The 17,940-nt window shown below is 36.2% G+C and overlaps 2 long non-coding RNA genes across 3 annotated transcripts in view; one reads left to right on the top strand and one right to left on the bottom strand.

Annotated features, from left to right (window-relative positions):
- The window catches only part of LOC111090088, a 90,971-nt gene that overhangs the window by 12,898 nt on the left and 60,133 nt on the right, over positions 1-17,940 (bottom strand). The window contains exon 5 of one of the 2 annotated variants that reach the window (XR_005370859.1): positions 5,880-6,105. This is a non-coding gene — a long non-coding RNA (uncharacterized LOC111090088). Of the gene's footprint in view, positions 1-5,396; positions 6,106-17,940 lie in introns of those variants that run through there. The other variant, XR_005370858.1, reaches the window with a different exon arrangement.
- Positions 1-17,940, top strand: part of LOC119867941 — a 155,977-nt gene that overhangs the window by 116,288 nt on the left and 21,749 nt on the right. Inside the window, exon 2 of the long non-coding RNA XR_005370861.1 lies at positions 15,579-15,729. This is a non-coding gene — a long non-coding RNA (uncharacterized LOC119867941). The remainder of the gene's footprint in view (positions 1-15,578; positions 15,730-17,940) is intronic.

Below are 17,940 nucleotides of genomic sequence, written 5' to 3'. Positions count from 1 at the left end.
ATGGTGTGTGAATTATATATAAATAACACAATAGCTCAAAGTCAAAACTTTTTTCTCCTAGTAAATGGCAAAATCTCTCTCCATGGAAATGGAAATGCCCTGCTGCAAGCACTAAAAAATGAAAATTTGCAAAGGAAAGGGGAGTCCTCAACAGAAATTGACTACAGAGAGCTTAAGATGGAGGCAGTTACTCAATTCTGTTATCTGTGTTTAACCAAATGATTCCAGTAGCCAGGAAACAGATCTTGGGGCCTGAGTAATGTTGCCAGATAAAATATAGGAAGCTCAGTTAAATTTGAATTCCAGACAATGAATAGATTTTTTAGTATAAATGATCCCAAATATTATATAAATATTAAATTAAATATTATACAAAGATTACATATCAGGGGACATACTTATAGTAATATACTGTCCATTGTCTGCTTGAAAATCAAATTTATCTGCGTGTCCTGTAATTGTTGTTGTTCTTATTAAATCTGGCAACCTAGGCTGGTAATTTTTCTTAGAGTGCTTTCTTACCAAAAGCTCAGAGCAGTTGAAAACAAAACCAGGGTAGTTCTAGATAAGAATGGGAGTAAATTCTTCAAACCCTATGCCACCTATTCATTTATTCAATGTTTTGCATGCTCAGTTCTAGGGATACTATAGTGAACAAAATGGACTCAGAATGTAAAGTCTGGCAAAAGAAGACAGAAAAGTGAAAACACAGTAACAAAGTAGTATGATAAATGATCAAGGATGACAAGCAGACAGCAAGCAAAGAGGAAAAGTAAGATGAAATGGGCAAAGGCTCAGGGATGAGTAAGACAATGGCTAGCTCAATAGGAAACAAAGAAGTTCCCTATGAAAACAAATACAGCAAGGGCAGAGTAGAGAAGAGATTCTTTTAAAGAGAAATAAAGAAGCCACACCATGGAGCGTTGTGGGTTTTTTTTTTAATATTTTATTTTTTAAAGCAATTTTAGGTTCACAATAAGACTGAGCACCAAGTACAGAGAGTCCCCATATACCCCTGTCCTTATACATGCACAGCCTCTGCCACTATCAACACCCTGCACCAAAGTGGTAGATTTATTAATGGATGAACATATATTGACACATAGTCCAAAATAGTCCACATATATTGACACATCACCCCAAGTCCACAGTTCACTCTTTGTGTTACATTCTATGGATTTTAACATATGTATAACACCATGTACCCACCATTTTGGTATCAAACAGAATCTTTCACTACCCAAAAAATCCTCTGTGCTCTGCCTATTTATTCTTCCCTCTCCCTTCACCCCTGGAAACCACCTATCTTTTTTTTTTTCCCTGTCCATCATTTTGCCTCTTTCAGAATGTTACACGGTTGGAATCATACAGTATATAGCTTTTTCAGATTGCCTTCTTTCACTTAGTATTATGCTAAAAAGGTAAGTTTCTTCCATATCTTTTCATGGCTTAATAGCATATTTCTTTTGAGTGCTGAATGGTGTTCCATTGTCTGGATGTACCCCAGAAAGATTTTTAAGTTATCTTAAAAGTACTGACTTTATACAGGAGAGAAACAAGATGACATTGTTTATTATTTTTTTAATCACTTGGGTTCTAAATTGGAGAATAGACTGGAAAGTATCCATTAGAAGATTATCATAGTAATTAAAAAAAGAAATGATGGTGGCCTATAATATTGTGTTAGTGGCTCGGGAAAGAAGTAAGCATAATCAAGGCATAACAGGGAGCAGAATCCTAGGACTTGGTGATTGATTGGTTATAATGACAAAGGACTGGGAGGACTTATGTAAAAATCTCAGGTTTCTGGTTTGGACTGTAGTATCATTCATCGAAGTGATGAACACTGAGGAGAAAGGAGAAACTTATGGAGAAACACATTGAAATCATTTGGGAGCATGGTAAACTTGAATCATCTCCAATATATGTATGTGAGGGGCAATGTCCAGTATTTGGTATATTAATGAAGAACTCAGAAAGGAGGTCTAACACACAGATGTAGTTTGGGCAGGTATCATCACAGAGAAAAAAACTGAAGCTTGGATGTAGATGAGCTCATCCAGTGACTTTGGTTAGAGTGAGAAAAGGAGACAGGTCAGGACAAAACCCCAAAGAACATCAACATTTAAAGATCCTGCAGAGGAAGTAACAGCAGTAAGAGATGTTCATGAGAAACCAGGAATTGATAGTAGCACAAAAGTAATGGAAGAGAGTTCCAGAAAGTGGGAGCTAGTTTAAAGCTTTTAAAGACATTAGAAGATTGTAATATTCTGACATAGGAATTTAAAACCTAAGTATAGATTTTATATATGTATATTAAAACTATCATATATCTGTCCATTCATGAAGCATGAAACCAACAAATATGCTGAAATTAAAATAGTTTCTTTTTTTTATTTATTTTTTATTTATTTTTTATTTATTTATGATAGTCACAGAGAGAGAGAGAGAGAGAGGCAGAGACACAGGCAGAGGGAGAAGCAGGCTCCATGCACCGGGAGCCTGATGTGGGATTCGATTCCGGGTCTCCAGGATCGCGCCCTGGGCCAAAGCCAGGCGCCAAACTGCTGCGCCACCCAGGGATCCCAAATAGTTTCTTTCTAAACTTCTGATGGAAGAATTTAGGTAAATTTACTGAAGCTAATTTTCTTCAATTTTTCTTTGATTCTGCAAGAGCCTCAAGCATATGTTTAGTCTACTTGTTGGATAATCTTATTCTGTTGACAGGGGACAGTTAGTATTGAATGTTCAAGACAATAAAATAAAAACTTCAAGATACCTATTGCATTTAGAGACAAGAACAATGATAAACTTGACAAGTTTAAATGAAGAGACGGATCAGAATTCAGAATAAAATGAGTTGTAGACTAAGTAGGAAGTAAGTCAAGAGGAGGGAAAAGGGGACAAGTGAAATATACAACCCTTTCAAGATATTTGGCTCTAAAACAAAAGAGAGTTAATGCAAACCCTGGACTGGAATGTGAAGTTACAAGATGGGAGAGTCTTGAGGGTGTTCAAATATTAATGGGGAAACACTGAGGTCTGGAGAAAGATGGATTCTAGGCAAAGATGCCAGGTCAAGCCTTAGAGAATGAGTCCTCCTACTTTGTGAGAGAAAGAGGAAAGACAAAAAAGGGTATAATTCCTACCAAGTTTCATGGCAGGCAGTTAAAAAGTGTTTTATCTGATAGCTTTCTTTTCTCAAAAAATAGAAGGGAAAATAATAGCCGGAGCATAAGCAAAAAAACAAAACAAAACAAAACAAAAAAAAATGGAGCAGTCAGTGGTTGCAGGTAAATGGTCGAGAAATGCACTGCTGGGAAAAATAAAGATATTGACTAAGAACCCACTGTACCTGGGAAAGAAAGATAGTGGGACAAAAAGTTAGTGATAAAACTCTTCTTTTCACTGAGTAGATAGATATTTATACCAATGATAGAAATGTCTTCTTAACACCACTCCTGATGTATTATAAAGATGCAAATCAAAAGAACTCCATTTATAGAAGATAATCTCTCTTTCAAAGCAGAATACACCAAAATGAAAGTGCAGGAAAATCTATTGTTACCACCAAACTTACTTATAAATACAGAAAATCAGGTTCAATTTACTAATCATCTACAACTCCATTATCCATGGTTAGATGCTAGAAGCATTGATCTGAATAATCTAAAACAGCAGATATTCCAAAACTATTTAAATTGGGTTTTGAAAAACACAATTATTTACATTAAATTTACATTCCCAATTTGCCTCTTAGGCAAGTATTAAAATTAGTTTAAATTCTCTAGGAAAACACTCAGCGATATCAGGGTTAGAAGAATATTAGAGTTTAGAGAGAATCCCAGCAGAGACTAAGAGTTAGCAACAAATAATAAAGAAAATGAATCCCCCCAATTGTATTGAGAGAAATGTCTAACAGACCTCCTTTTTCAATGATAAAATAACTTATAAATGACTTCTAAATTTTCAGAAGCAGAGCTGTTCCCATTCTCAACCTGATCCCACTCATACCCTCAGTTGAATTTTAACTTAAACTCTACTTGCATTCCTTCCAACACCCAGGCTTATATAAATTACCTCTGAATAATAAGTAGTCCCACCATGCATGTATGGTGGAGATCTAGCCAGGGCACATGGACAGCTCCAATCTAATCATACTCTCCTCACATCCTTCATCCATTCACTCGTTCATTCGATCAATTCATTCAATCTCAGTAATACAAGTACTGAGAACTTGCTCTGTGTCAGGGACTGTGTTAACTGCTAAGATCACACAGATCAACAACAGAGAAGACCAAAGTAAATTACCAGTTAAAAACTATGGGATGTGATTTATGATGGCTGTACACCATATAAGGGAAAGCAGTGGACCACCCACCTAGGTCTGGTTGTTAACTTATGAGCACTTCCCAAGGAAGACGGCCTTAGATTTCTTAAAGAATGAGCAAGAGTTAATCATGTGGAGAAGGAAAGAGATCAAGAAGGATAATAAAGGCAAGGGATCAGCTTGGACAAGGAAGCAAGAGATATCATAAAGCATCTTGGCAGTTTCCCCTGATGGAACCCAGAGGTCAGATCCTAGAGAGATTTGTTTTCCAGGATAAGAAGTGGATCATATCTTGGAGATTTCAGGAGTTTCTTGATGGAAGCTTTGGAATGACATGATGAAATTCACATCTTAAAACACTTTTTCTAGAAATTGAGTTTTGAAAACATAATTATTTACATTAAATTTGCATTCTTAATTTACCTCATTTAGGCAAATATTAAAATTAGTTTGAAAGCTCTAGGAATTCAAGGGATTGCAAGCATTTGGGGAAAACTTGAAAGCAGAGAGATGAGCTGAGGAGTCTGATTGGGATAGATGCAGTGGAACTGGAGGAGCTAAAACCCAGAAATATTAAAGGGGCAAAAAGGAGGCAATAATAGGAGGAAAGAGCCTCAGCTAATTCTACAGTCACCAGTTTGGACATGAAATAGATTTTGGCATTACCGCTCACTAAGTTAGAGATTGCAGTAGGAGAAAAAAGTTTGGGCAGATAGCAATGAGTTCAGATTTAGACATGCCTAGGTTGGACTACCTATGGGCAAAGCCTTCCAGAGATAATCAAGGAGTCAATTAATTAAATAGATCTGTCACTCAAAAGACAGGTCAAAGCTGAAGATATGGACTGGGAGTCATTATAATATAGGTGATGATGTGTGGATGAAAGTATAGGCCATTGAGAGTGGAACAGAGAAAAGCAAAGAAAAAACCATAGAGACCTATACACATTATACCAACTAAAAGACTGAGTATCCTACTAGTGGAGCTGAAAAGGCTTCACCTTAGAGTCAAAGCAGATGTCAGCCTTTCTTTTTTTTTATTTTATTTTATTTTATTTTATTTTTTATTTTTTTGAGGTCAGCCTTTCTTTATCCTAACCAACTTGCTTTGATTATTGTACTCAAATAATTCTTAAATGTTTGGCTTTTTTCTTGATAAAGTATGTTTCCTAATCTCTACTTATAAGTAAATGTTACTTTCCAAAAACAGCTTCTGAATTAATATTGACTTTTTTTAAAATTCAAGAACCTGAATCAACCTACAAATAAACTAGCATTTACATAATATTATGCTCATTGACATTCATTGACCAAGAAGAGTAAAATTTACTGTAGAACACACAATGGTAGATTACAAATGAATTATTAGAAATTCCTGCCATTTCTATAAGAAAATTCCTGCCATACAATGTTACTTTTTTGTTCTTCCCAACAAAGGGGAGAATCTTTACTACTTGAATCTTCAGTTGCTTGGGGGCTTGGGGTTTTTCACCTGGTTTGGTCAAAAAGCCAAACATGAATGTAAGCAGAAACTTGAAAAGGACTTGTACCTTGGAACTTGCCCTCTCTTGCATCTGGAAAACTTTCCACCACCATATGAAGACACCCAGGTTAACTGGAAAATGAGAGACCAGCTGAAGGGCTTTAGATGATCTGACCTTCCAGCTGACAGATAGGCAATTGAAATGATCCCAGACCACCCAGCTTCAGATGAGCTGCCTGTTGCCCATAGAGATGAACAAAGCTGGTTCAGAATTGAAGAGTCTCCCAGCTGACCTGGAAAATTGGGAGCAAATAAAATGATTATTATTTTCAGTCACAAAGTTTTGGCATGATCTGTCATGTAGCAATGGATACCTGACATTACCACCTTCCATAGATAAATAAGAAATCATTTAACTTCTTTTAAACAATTTGTAAATTATAATCTCTGATATAGGAAGAGAATCTCATAACAGGCAAATAATTCCTCCTCTATGACTTTAACCAGAAAAACATACTCCACGTAAACATGTTGTAGGGTGCATAGACTTATTCTAAATCATGACAATTAAGTATCTTGAATTTTAATCATAGTTAATAGCATGGATTAAGTCTGAGTTGAGGGACAAGCAGCTCCAACAAGTTTTTACCCTGTAGCTATGTTTTTAAACTTCATAATTGTAATGACACACAATCAGGTTTTTCAAATAGCACTTACTACTTACCTTTTATTTTATTTTTGTTTAAAATTCAATAGATGTTCTAAAAAACCACTTTGAGAAAGATGCTATGGACATTTCTCAAAAAATCTAGGATGAAAAGTTTTCATAACAGATATTAATATTGCCACAGAACATTGAAAGAATTCTTTTAAAGTGCCCACCTCACAAGGTAAACCTAGTTTCCTTACGATAATTATGGACAAAGTTTATGAATTTATCACCCATAATCCCTCTAGTTTAGGAGGTTACTTGATATGCATTTGTGAAGTGAGCGAATGAAAGGCGAATAGGCCAATTGCACTGTTTCAGGCTTTATTATATGTGGTTGTTATACTTCAGGAGAAGTGATTTGACCCATGATATACCTGGCTTGGTATAATTAATGAGTTATTCATAACAAGGTTCTACTGGTATTGTACTCATAAATGAAACCACACTAATAACTCTGAAAGAATCATCTCAACTAAGAGATCCCTCTACATGACGTTAGATATACCAATTTTGACCCAGTGCCATAATAGATTGTATTCTTCGTTTAAAAGAGCATAATTAACCAATGTAACTTTATAAGATGTGTATATAACCATAGACATAGTTATATAAAATATATATTTATCTTTATAAAGAGATACCAGTGCTGGCAATTGCTATCTGAGTGAACAGGTGTGGCTGAAAAAACCTTTGCCTGACCAACTGTTCTTTCCACACTGTACATAAAGGCTATTCTATGGTTGGCAGCTGTAGCCCTATTTGCAGAGCCCACAGCTATTTCTGACTTCACAATTTAAAATCTTACTCTACCCATTACCATTATTCATATATAGCTATACTTCTAACTGGCGCAAGTAAAGATGCTCTGCCTCTTATCACTTGGAATTCCAGAATTACACCGAGTCATATGAGGTTTTACTTTGTGGGATCTTTACAGTTTTTCTTCTGCTCGCTCTGTTTTTGCTTGCCACCCTCCAGCTTGGCAAACAGCATCTATGTGCGTCTCCTATTGTCATACATTCTTCACACCTGCCCAGTCTCAGAGCCTCATGCTTCCGTGAGAATTACATACACTATCTAAGTTTAGGTCTTCGCTATCTGACTTGCCTACTTAAAGTTAAACATCACTCACATCAGAGGAACTGATGAATCTATTCAAGAAATAATTTATTAATTTACTTAGTGCTTCTTTATTGAAGCACCAGGCTGTTTTGAGTGCTAAGAATACAGCAATAAACAGAGCCCATTTCCACAATGGAGCTTCTATCACAGTGATGCACGTTGCTCTTCCCACCACAGAGCAGAGAGCACCCTCTCTTCTTTAGTATCACTTAGACAACTCTTTTACACCTAGTAAGTGCTTAATATGTGCTGATAAGACAGGTCAGAAAACCTTATTCTATGCTAGCATATGAATACACACATACACACAGAGAACACAAACACACACCTTATCTGCCAGTAAACGTCAGAGAACACTGGACCTCGGATTGATTCCACTTTTCACTCCTGCTTCCTGGATCTCATGGATCTCCATACTGCCTAGGTAACAAAAACTATGATGGCTTTTAGATATCCTTTGCTAATCAAAATAAATAATTGGCTACCACTGTTCTCTCTCTTTAAACTGGAACATGATTTTGATCTTCCCAGATTTATACTAAGTCTGTGGTCCTATATTTATTCTGCCAAGATTTCCATGTATTTTATTAGCATTTTTCCTGAGTGCCTCAACTGTATTCTAGGTGGGCAAGTATGGGCTTATGACATAGATTCATCATGGATTCATCCATTCAACCATGGATTCATTCATGTATGGGGATTAACACATTGCCTCATCTCTCCTCCATGTTTTTCAAACTCCAATATTCATCAGCACACCCACATCAGATGGAGATAAGACATATAATAAGTGAGTAGTAAACACAAACACAAGTCTAGCATTCACTTAACTTCTTTCTGTGCCCTATGGTCTCAAGCATTTTAGAAGTTTATTGGCCAGTTGGTTATTTATGCCCAAGACATGTTTTAGGAAGCCCCCAAAGGGCTACTGACATACTCCTACTATAAAAGTTGTTTGACAAATCCAACCTCTAATCAACTTCCTATTTCTTCGTAAAAATTCTCCCCCAAAACAGTCTTGTTGATTATTTTATTTTATTATCCAAGTTTCATCTCCCTTTGGACTTTTATAAATACCATGTTATTTCCCAGCCTTTGCCCTCTTTTCAATCTAAAAGTTGGAGTGATAGGGAAAGAAAAATCAAAAACATGTTAATAAATGACAAGTATACTCCTGGATAACTAGCAATAGGGATTGTGTGAATTGCCTTGTATCATGATCTGGACAGTAGAATGCACATAAATATGTTTTCTTTTTATTACTTGACCATGGTCTCTAGTCCCTCAACACTCAAACCATGGAACAATCATAAAACAAGCATTTCTTTTACACTTCCTATGTTCATAGTAATATGCTAGTTCCTGTGAAAAGTTAAAGATTATTATCCTCCCCCAAGGATCCCTAAAATTTTAATGAAGAAAGAAAACCAAATAATGAGATACATCACCAACAATAAAATGGCATTTCATACTATTTTAGAAAAATCACAAATATCATTAAAAAGGCAGTCAATAGTTATTTTGAATAATGCCACTAATTAGCACTAAAGGATAAAGACAAGAAAGTCTTCACCTCCCCAAAGCAGAGCCTAGAAAATTGCTTTCCCAATTTCCCTCAAAGCTAGAGTATGAGCTCATGACCTGTGCCTCTCCAGTGCACCTCAGATGAAATAGGAGTTTGGAAGAGAATGGAGTGAATGAAAAAATACAGTATTAAATCGTTGCTGGCAAAGGGGTAAAGACAGCCAGCCTTCAGATGCTGTGGTAGCAATAGTCCTACTTCCTAGTGTCCCCTGCAACATTCAAAGCCCACAGCAAGTTGCCCCAGTGGAGTGGTACAGCATTGCAGTTTGAAGATTGTTTAGGAATACAAGGCCATCAAGCTTGACTCTCCGGCCATTGCAGAGACTCCATGATGTAAAACATCCTTTTGTAAAAAAAAAAAAAAAAAAAAAAAAAAAAAATTATTATTCTGCTTGAAATAATATAGGTGGATTTTGTTGTTTGCAACTACAAACTTTAACAAAGACCAAACTGGTGAAAGCACAATATGCTTGCTTCTTGAATCAATATCTGTCTAGAAATAACATTATATATATAATGTATATAATATATATGCATATATATATATATATATATATATACACTAAGTTCAGATCAAGTTTTAGAAAGCTAGAGAGGAAAGCAAGTGGCAAAAGGATACACAGAGAACACAATAAATTTACTATAATAGTGTAATATGCTGAAGGTGCTAATGCATATTTGACAGGGAGGTACATTCCCCTGTGCCTGGCTGCACTCTTCTCCTTTCTCTACACTTCTTTGTGCCCTGACTTTTGTCCTCTGCATCATTGCCCTCCCACACACACACACACAACACACATACTTTCTGGATTTCAGTTGGGTTCACTGAGGAGCATCATGAGGCAGGAGTGTGAGATCAGAGAAGTCCATCCTCCTGGCTCCCTCTATGCAAGGTTTCATGGACTGAAGCCTACTTTGACCAAAGGGCTGGGTTCTGTTCAGGCAGCCTTATTCTCCCCATATCCTTTCTTTGATAGTTTTCCTTAGCTCTTGAAATTCAGAGATAGGAGTGGAACTCCAAAGCCACTAGTCTCAAGATACTACTTCAGTTTCCTGAAGTTTATCACACCTTTGCAAAAAGACTCTACAAACTTTCTTTCATTTACCCAATGGATTGTACTATCATTTTTCTGCTGGGACCCTGACTAATAAAGTAATATATATTATTTGGGGGTACATCTCCTATAGAACTATAAAGACCTGCAGGGAAAGGAGAAACACAACATTCCAGAAAGTGGTTAACCCCAGGGGATGGGAAGAGAGGGAAAGTAATTACATTGAGGTTTGGTGATCAGGAGAAATAAAAATAGCAACTATATGTGTAATGTATATCATATAAAAGCTTATTCTTAAGCTGGGTCATGAGGTCATGAATGTTTTCTATAGCATTCTTTATGATTTTTATGTAAAAGTCCATAGTTTAACAACAATTCTTCACTCTCTTAAGGATATATTTCAGTGAATAAAAATCTTAATTTTAATATAATTTGATTTATCAAGCTTTTCTTTTATGTTTAGGAATTTTTACATCCTATTTAAGAAATCTTTGTCAAAATGTCAACATAGAAAATTCTGGCCCCTGTTCTCCCTACAAATAAAAACAATTATATAAGCTATCCATAAATAAAAATTTATAGAATAGAAAGTAGAATGGGATTACCAGAGGCTGGGGTGTAGAGGTGAAAATGGGAAGATGTTGGCCAAAGGGTACAAAATTGCAGTTTTGAGATGAATAAGTTCATCCCAGTGGAATGTACAGCATGGTGGTTATAGTTAATAATACTGTATTATATAATTGAAAGTTACTAAGAGCGAATCTTCCAATAGTCTTACCACAAAAAAAAAAGAAATGATAAGCATGTGAAGTGATAGAGGTGTTAGCTAACACTACACCGGTAATCATGTAGCAATATAGAAGTATATCAAATCAATACCCTAAACTTATACATATTATATGCCAATTATATCTCAATAAAGCTGAAGGGGGAATCTTTGCCTATTTAAGAATATCTTAGTCATTAAAATACGCTCCATGTTATTTTCTAGAATATTGGGTTACCTTTCTCATTTAGGTCTACAGTTATTTGGAATTTATTTTTTATATAGTGTGCTTTCTATGGTTAACATATTGTGGCATTTTCATGGCTAATATTGTTTTTAGGACTTTTGCCTTTATGTTCATAGTGAGAGTAGCCTGTTGATATCTTGCAATGGCCTAATAATTGGCTATTGGTAATATTTCTTCCTTAAATATCTGGAGCATTCAGTTGGCCTGGATATTTCTTTCCAAGAAGGTCTTAAATTAGAGATTCTATTTCTTGACTAGAACTATTCACTCTTCCTTTTCTTGTATCGATAGTAAGTAAAAATAAATGTTTACCTTTTTTTCATTTGGATAACCAATACATCTTGTACCATATGCTAAAAAGGCTTTTCTTTCCATTTCTGCCTCTCCTGCTGCCCCAGGAGCACCTTTAATATAAATTATCATATATTTGTGGTAAGTTTTGTACTCTTAAATCTATTCTTCACCTTGTATGTATCCTAGCATCAATATCTCACTATTTTAATTACTGTGGCTTTATAGTGAGTCTTGAAACCTCATGTAAGTCCTCCATAGTTCTTTTCAGATTATCCTGGCTATTCTTGGCCTCTTACACTTCCACATAAATAGAAAATCACCTTGTCAGAGTTTCTAGGGCAAATAAACAAAAAAAAATTAAATTTTTGATTGAAAGTACATTGTACTTGCATAATATCTGATACAGACAAACTTGGAAAGAAATGACATCTTTATAATACTGAGCCTTCCAATTAATGAAAATTTACCAAATCTCTCCATTTATTTAGTTCTTTAGCTCATCTTAATGATGTTTTATTGTGTCATATGGAGACTTATTTTCATCTTTGGTTAGATTTATTCTTGGCTATTTGTTGTGTTTGATGCTATTATCCATTGTTGTTGTTGTTGTTGTTTTAATTTTTTAAACGATTTTATGTATTTCTTTGACAGAGAGAAAAATCATGCACATGAGTGGGAGGAGGGGCAGAGAGAGAGGGAGAAGCAGACTCCCCGCCACAGGGGATTGCAAGGCTCAATCTCAGGACCCTGGGATCATGACCTGAGCTAAAGGCAGACGCTTACCAGACTAAGTCACCCAGTGCCTGTCTTTTCTTTTTAAAAAAACTTTATTTAAGCAATCTCTATCCCCAACATGTGGCTTGAACTCATGACCCAGAGATCAAGAGCCATATGCTCTACTGACTGTGCCAGCCAGGCACCCCTGAATTTCATTTTCTAATTGTTATTTGATAGTATATAGAAATAAAATTTATTTTTATATCAACCCTATTATGTCCAGTTACTTCACTAAATTCACTTATCAGTTCCAATAATTTGTAGGTACCTTCTTTTGAATTTTCTATACCAATGATTATTTTGTCTATGAATGATGGCAGTTTGTTTCTTTTTTTACAAAGTGTATGATTTTTTCTTGCCTTGTTTCTCTGTCTAGGACCTCTGGTGCAATGTTGAATAGAAGTAGTGAATTCAAATATTTTGTTTCCTATCTTAAAGACATAAATTTAAATATTTCATAACTATTATGTTTCCTGTAGGATTTTTCTGTACATATACAGAATTTTCATATTGAGCAATTCCTTTTTCTATACCTACTATTTTTCAGACTGAGGAATTCCCTTTTATGGTAGGAATTTTTACCATAAGTATTGACTTTTAAAACAATACTTTTACTGCATCTATTGAGATAATCCTATGGTATCTTTTTCCTCCTTTATTCAGTAAATGTGATGGATGAAATTGACTGATTTTTGAAAGCTAAAAGCATTTTCCATTTCTGGAATAATCCAGCTTCCAACTTGGTTATTTTCTTAGCTTGGGTCCTCCCTCTTCCCCCACACCCCTGCCACACACATACATAGCTAGCCCAGAGAAAAAGATTTCATTGCAAGTAGTTTATTGAGGAGAAAACTCTGATAAGGGAGTGGAGAAGTGAGACAAGGGAGAAAAGGAAGACAAGAAAGGATGAATTATCAAGCCAGTGGCCATGGTCAGTGACTGGAGCTTAAGCCTACCAAGAAACACTGGGAAATGGTATAGGCACATGTCTCAGAGCTATCCCACCTGAGACATAAGGGAATTGGAATATTTATAACCCAACTCCTTCCTGCCAATCAATCACTGTTTCTGGAAAGTGTTAATTCTCTGGTATCTGTGACCTCCATGCATATGTTCCAGAGAAAGCCTTCAGACAAGAAATGAGTATATTGGAAGATAACACTAACCCTCCCAGAGGCCACATCAGCAACACTAGTGAAAGACCATCCCTTTAACATACTGTGGGATTCTCTCTGCTAATATTATGTTTGAGATTTTTGTTTTTATGTTTATAAGTGACATTGACCTCTTGATCCTCTTTTTGTAATCACCTGGTAATTTGTCATTGTCAATACTTCTTTTTTTAAATATCCGGAGCATTTGCATCAGTTTTAATAAGTTATCTTTTTTTGCTTTTTTAAGATTTTATTTATTTGAGAGTGAAAGCACAAGAAGGGGGAGGGCAGAAGGAGGAGCAGACTCCCCACTGAGTGGGGAACTGGACATGGGGCTCAATCCTACAACCCTGGGATCATGACCTGAGCTGAAGGGAGACAATTAACTGAGCCACCCAGATGCCCCAATAAGTTATAGTTTTAAAGGTGCATATTTATTCTGAATTGTCAAATGTATTGTCATGAACTTTTATCTGTAGTACCCAAATTGATGCAAGAGAATACTTTTATCTTCTTAAACAGAAAGCCCTATATTTGTGTAACTTAAGAAAGCAAAGATCTGTACATAGTGAATGTCTGCTTCCACAGATAAAGGTACTAATAATTTTTCAATGCAGTTTACTCACAGGAAACACAATTAACTTTTACCTCACCTAGCACTAATTACACAAGTTATAAACATATAAGAAGCACCTGGAGACTCAAGAGTGCAACTCTGATACCAAATCAAAGCAAGAGATTTAGATTTTGAGTTAACAATTAGAAATACTAGATGAAGCCATAAGAAAGAGCTCATATTCCAGAAAAGTTTGGAGAGAGAAAAGTGCCAGGTTTGAAGAAGAAGTAAAGTGGAAGGAAACTTACAACAAAAATTAATTAGGAAAGGTGAAAAGTAAGGAGAAGAACCAGAGTGGTGGTGGTGGACATGTCAAAGAAGGAGAATTTCAAGAGCAAAGAATTGGTTAGCCAAGCCCGATATTAGAGAATAAGGACTAAGGTCCTTTGCTTTTGAATGACATTTGAGAAAATAGTAAAGTAGTAAATATTAGTAATTAGAAATATGGATAATGCATCATTTCTCGGATTTCTAACAAATGCCCCTACTGAAGAGCTATGGTGCCTGGTAGTTAAGATTTTAAAATGTTTCCATGTGAAAAAAAAGGAAGGGGGGGGCGCGGAGTTCTATACCATAGCCTCACAAGTTGAGATGCAAAAAGGATAAAAAACAGTTGATAGTGAGCCAGGTCTAACTCCCTAAGATCAAGAATATTATAACCAAAAGAACAACCCTTTTTTTCCCAAAACCTGGTATTTAAAGTCCCACAAAGTTTAATATTTTTTAAAAAGCACTGCTTTCTTCTGTCCCTTTGTATCAGGTAAAGTGTTTTACCAATCTCTATAATAAAAGAAAAAAATACAGCAATCCTGAGAGAAGTCATCACACTGTCATTTTAGCTGTTTACATGAAGCAGGGAAGTCCGGTGCACCCTGGGAATCCAAACAGAGTGAACTCTTTTACCCTTACCCGGCTTTAAGGACAGTCCAAACTCAAGTGCTTTCTGGAAATCTTAAACATGTAGGACCCGCCTAATTCCAGAATTTCAGCTAGCACTTCCATTAAGTGTAAAGAATCTGACAATGAAAGTATTGCCCAACCCTGCTCCAAAAAAAAAAAAAAAAACGATTTTTAAAAGAAGACCCTTACTTTCGGGGAGAATGTGGGGGACAATTCTGCCTCTTGGAAACTTGCAGTATCTTCAAAGAAAATCTTCTTTTGTTTTTGTACAAGGAGGGAGCTTGGCACATGAAAAAACAGGGCAAGCCATCTCTTCAACAAAGATATTTCTCATGTTTTTGCAGAGTAACTTCAGCAATTCAAAGGAGTAATCAAAGTACATGAGTGCAGAAAAGCTAACAATTTATAAACCATCTTTGCTAAATACTTATTAGTTGCATAAAATACATGAATTTCCACAGTTCGAGTAGCTAAGGATATTTTATAGCTCTCCTCCACATTCCTTCTCTAGGACAGAAGCTTGCCTTTTTCTTCTGCAGGAGAGACAAGCACATCTTCCTAGGACTAACATTGGAAGAAGGATGGCAGAGAGAACAGAAGAGGTGAATCCTCCGGACTCCATTGAAGGGCAGATTTAGTGATTCCAGGCACCCCCTCTATCACAGCTGGAATAGTAGGGCTCATTAATTGGTAAGACTGCTTTTTATTTTCTTACTTTGGTCTGCTGAAAACGATTTCCTAAAACTCAATATATGCATTAAAGTGAAATAATGAATAGATAACTTTTCCCCAACACTATGCTTTACTCCTTTCTGAGCAACACAAACCCACAATCACAAACTCACAAGCCATGTGAGTTACATTGTCAATGTTGTAACACCATAGAGTAAGAAGGAACTTTCAAAATGATCTGGCCCAAACCTCTCATTTTACTGATGAAGAAATGGAGACCCAGAAATGGGTAATTACTTGCCCAAGGCAACACACTTACTGGAAGATTAAGGATTGAAACTATAGTTATGCTCTACCACACTAAACTTTTCTTACAACAATAAACAACAGATAGCATTTTCTCTTTTTTTTTCCCATCCTCCCTCCTTTTCTCTCTTTCTCTCCTTTCTTTTTTTTCTTACCTTCCTTCCTCCTTCCCTTCTTCCTTCCCCTTTCTTCTTTCTTTCATTCCTTCTTTCTTTTTTTGAATTGAGTAAGTATTGAAACCAAAGATTAAAAGTATTCTATTCTCTAACCCACCACACTGTCTACCCCTCCAGGCACCATTAAGAGGCCTTCAACAGTTTCTTTGAACTGAAACTTGTCCTACAGGTTCTCAGGTTAGACACAACCTCATTATTTGTTTTGTTTTCTTTCGTTTTTCTTTGTAACTTGGAAAATAACTCTTTACGTATTTTATGATTTTTTAACTTTGCAAAACTTGGCTTATTCCCGTATTATCTGTTTTAGCATTAGTTTTCTATGGCCAACGCAGCCACTAAATATCAGTGAGTGAAATTTTGTGACACAAGTCAACAAAATTTAGCATAGTTTCATGGATCCAGATTTATCATAGCACACTAGATGTAATTTTATGTTGGCCTTTATACTAATAGAACTTTAAAGTTAAAAAACATAAACTTTAACAATAATCTTCTTACATATGAGTAGCTGATACCCAGAAGAGTTAAATCACATTTGTCCCAAGATCATAGTTAATTAACAATGGAACCAATATTAGAACCTAAATCTACTGTATGGTCTACCAGTTCAATTGTTTATTCCACTATACCACGTTGCCTTCCCAAAAGCAGCTTACAGATGAATACAACTATTTGCATGTTTCCCATCCTAATGTTCCTAAAATTTTGAGCTTTTCTTCAGTGATCATTCTTTTTATTGAAAGGATGTTTTGATTCTGTCTTCCTTTCTTGGATTCCACCTTTCTTTCATCTGTGGGCCTTTGCTGCCATTGCCCTGCTGAAACGGTAAACAAAGCTCCAGGTTCTTGTCTGATATCATCAAAGAAGGGGGAAAAAAGCAGTTCCTTGCACTTATGAAACAGGTTTCCTTCCTGGTTGGCACAGCCATCATTGCTTACGAAAGTAGCTACATCAAGAAATCTATACTATAATTCCTTAAGAATTGGGGCATAGTGAGGTTTTGTATTTCATCCTTCATTCTCACTGTTGCCTTTCACAAATACTGATTTCTGTTGGTCAACTCTGAATCCCACCCTCACAACTCCTAGAACACTGAATCAGTCATCAAATTCCATTGCTTTTATTCCTGAACTCTCTCCCTTATCACTCCCTTTGAGAGTGGAGTTTCAACAGCAGTTCAACTCTTTTGAGACCTAGACTCTTCTACTCCAAATGGTTCTCTACCTCTATAATCTTCTAGCCTCAATCCTTCCAAAATGTGTCCATTTTATTTGGATGTCTTACAGCATAGGCTTTAAAAAAAAAAAGATTTTATTTATTTATTCATGAGAGACACAGAGACAGAGAGAGAGAGAGCGGCAGAGACACAGGCAGATGGAGAAGCAGGCTCCATGCAGGGAGCCCAATGTGGGACTCAATCCCGGGACTCCAGGATCATGCCCTGGGCCGAAGGCAGGCACTAAACCACTGAGCCACCCAGGGATCCCCAGCATAAGGCTTTTGATTACCATTAATTGCTCCCCTCTTGATACTCTCAATTTCTTTGACTACAAAACCAACTCCGTTTCCTGGGACTTCCCCAACCCTCTGACTAATCTTTACCCTTCTTTGCAGACTCCTCTTCCTCTGCTAATCTCTTAAATATGGTACCCTCCCCTCTCCTCAATATACAAGCTCTGCTGACCAAATGCATTTACTCAGCCAGCACCTAACTGATCCCTCACAAAGCTACATCTACAGGCCAGAT

The sequence above is a fragment of the Canis lupus genome, chromosome 15, assembly GCF_011100685.1.
Source record: "Canis lupus familiaris isolate Mischka breed German Shepherd chromosome 15, alternate assembly UU_Cfam_GSD_1.0, whole genome shotgun sequence".
Lineage (NCBI taxonomy): Eukaryota > Metazoa > Chordata > Mammalia > Carnivora > Canidae > Canis > Canis lupus.
Note: the sequence above shows the minus strand (reverse complement) of the source record. Positions and strands in the feature narration are given on the sequence as shown.